The sequence below is a fragment of the Arachis stenosperma genome, chromosome 6 (assembly GCF_014773155.1).
Source record: "Arachis stenosperma cultivar V10309 chromosome 6, arast.V10309.gnm1.PFL2, whole genome shotgun sequence".
Classification (NCBI taxonomy): domain Eukaryota; kingdom Viridiplantae; phylum Streptophyta; class Magnoliopsida; order Fabales; family Fabaceae; genus Arachis; species Arachis stenosperma.
Window position 1 is genome coordinate 87,942,661 of NC_080382.1, and position 2,873 is coordinate 87,945,533.

A 2,873-nucleotide genomic window follows, 5' to 3' on the forward strand; every position below is an offset into this window, starting at 1 on the left:
GGGAAGTGTCGTAATTGCGCCTGTGTTTGGTCCAGGTATTTTTTCATAGTAGGGTCTTTGGCCTGGTAGCTTCCATTTACTTGTGATGTGACGACTGGGAGTCGCTGAAGATCGTGATCCTCTTTGCTCTGACCTCTTCGGCTAGTTTAGTCCCGCTAGTAGGGCTTCGTATTCGGCTTGGTTATTTGAGGCCTGGAACTCGAATTTTAGGGATAGCTCAATCCGTGTTCCTTGATCGCTTTCGAGTATAACACCGGCCCGCTTCCTGTTTTGTTTGAGGATCCGTCGACATACAGATTCCATGAGAGTGGGGTTCCCGGGGTCTCAGTGTATTCTGCGACAAAGTCGGCTAGGTATTGAGATTTTATGGCAGTCCGGGCTTCATAGTGGAGGTCGAACTCGGACAATTCCACCGCCATTGTAGGATTCGTCTGCCATGTCTGTCTTTTGTAGGATGTGTCTCATGGGTTGGTTTGTCCGGACTTTGATGGTGTGGGCTTGAAAGTAGGGGCGGAGTCTCCGAGCTGTGAACACTAGTGCATAGGCGATTTTCTCATTTTCTGATAGTTTAATTCGGCCCTTGTGTGCTTTGCTTACGAAGTATATGGGGTGTTGCCCTCCTCATTTTCTCGATTAGTGCCGAGGCGACTGCCCGATGTCCGAACCGACAGGTATAGTACGAGCTCTTCCCCTTTTAGAGGTCGGGTTAAGATTGGTGGCCGCCCGAGGAATTCCTTGAATTCTTGGAAGGCCTTTTCGCATTCCGGGGTCCAAGAGAAGGGTTTCCCTTTCTTTAGGAGTGAGTAGAGAGGAGTGATCTTATCGCTGATCCTGCCAAGAATCTTGATAGGGCGGCTAGTCTCCCTTTAGTTGTTGTACTTCTTTGACACACGTCGGGCTTTTCATATTGAGTATTGCTTGGCATTTGTCCGGGTTTGCTTCGATGCCTCTCTGAGTTCAGCATGAAGCCTAAGAACTTCCCGGCTTCTGCGGCGAAGGTGCACTTTGTCGGGTTAAGTCTTATGTTGTGTTTCCGGAGGGTGTCGAAGATACTGCTGAGGTCGGCGACCAAGTTTCTGTCTTCTTGTCTTTACTAGCATGTCGTCGACGTACACCTCTAGCTGTAGCCCGATGTGTTCTGAGAACACTTTGTTCATTAGCCTCTGGTAGGTTGCCCCTGCGTTCTTCAGCCCGAAGGGCATTACTAGTAGCAGTTTGCCCTTGGGGTTATGAACGAGGTCTTTTCTTGGTCGGGTCCATACATCGGATTTGATTGTATCCCGAGTATGCATCCATGAAGGAGAGGTATCTGTAGCCCGAAGCGGCATCGACTAAGGCGCGATGTTCGGTAGTGGATATGGATCTTTGGGGCAGGCTTTGTTGAGATCCGTGTAGTCGACGCACATCCTCCATTTTCCATTGGGCTTCTTCACTAGGACCACGTTTTGCGAGCCATAGGGGGTACTTTACTTCCCTAATGAACCCTGCATCTAGTAGTGCTTGCACTTGTTCTTCTATTGCTTGCATGCGTTCGGGCCCGAGCTTCCTGCGTCTTTGTTGGACAGGTCGGGATCCCGGGTATACTGATAGCTTATGGCACATCAGGGGCTTATGCCTGGTATATCGGAGGCTTTCCAGGCGAAGAGGTCGGAATTCTCCCTTAAGAGGGTTGTGAGTTCCTCCTTTAGGCCTGCTTCGAGTTTGCCCCTATGTTTGTTACTTTCTCGGGTGTGTCCCGATCTGGATCTTTTCGGTCTCTCCTTCTGGTTGTGGCCGAAGATCTTCTCGGGCTTGGACTCGCCCGAGTTCTATTGTGTTGACCTCTTTCCCTTTTAGGCTCAGGCTTTCGTTTAGCATCGTCGTGCTAGTTTTTGGTCGCCTTTTAGGGTAGCGATTCCCTTGCGGTAGGGAACTTCATACAGAGGTGTGGGGTCGAGACTATAGCCGCTAGTCTGTTTAGGGTTGGTCGTCCGATGAGGGCATTGTATGCTGAAGTGACGTCGACTACAATGTAGTCGATGCTTAGTGTTTGGTTTGCTCGCCTTTTCCAAAGGTAGTGTGTAATGAGATGTATCCCAAGGGGCGGATCGGGGTACTCCTAGTCCAAACAGGTCAGTGGGATAGGCTTTTAGCTCTTTTTCTTCGAGTCCGAGCTTGTCGGGCTGCTTTGAACAGGATATCTGCTGAGCTTCCTTGGTCGATCAGGGTTCGATGTAAGTTGGCGTTGGCTAGGATGATGGTGATCACCATAGGGTCGTCGTGTCCGGGTATTATTCCAAGCATCTTCTCGGTAAATGAGATAGTAGGTAACTCGGGTAAGGGGCTTCTTCTCGGACATGGTAGACTTCTTTGAGGTGTCTCTTCCGTGAGGATTTGGATGTCCCTCCCCCTGCGAAACCTCCGTTTATCATGTGTATGTGCCTTTCAGGAGTTCGCGGGGTTCGTGTTTGCTCGGCCCGATCTTCGTTATCTCCCCGTCTTCTCTTTCTGGTTTCTCTCTCCTTTCTCAGCTATGTATCTGTCGAGTTTTCCCTCTCTGGCTAGCTTTTCTATAACATTCTTTAAGTCGTGGCAGCGTTAGTAAGTGGCCGTAGAGTCTGTGATATTCGCAGTACTCGGACCGATCTCTTCCTGCTCTCTTGTGCTTCAGAGGTTTGGGTGGTGGGATCTTCTCGGTGTGGCATACTTCTCTGTAGACATCTACCAGGGAGACTCGGAGGGGAGTGTAGCTGTGGTATTTTCGTGGCTTGTCCGAGTTGGATTCTTCTTTCTTTTTCTGTTCCCGATCTCGATCTCGGGGCGGGTAGGTTGACTCCTTCCTAGAAGAGTCTCTCAGCTGGGAGGTTTCTTCCATGTGATATACTTTCCTGCCC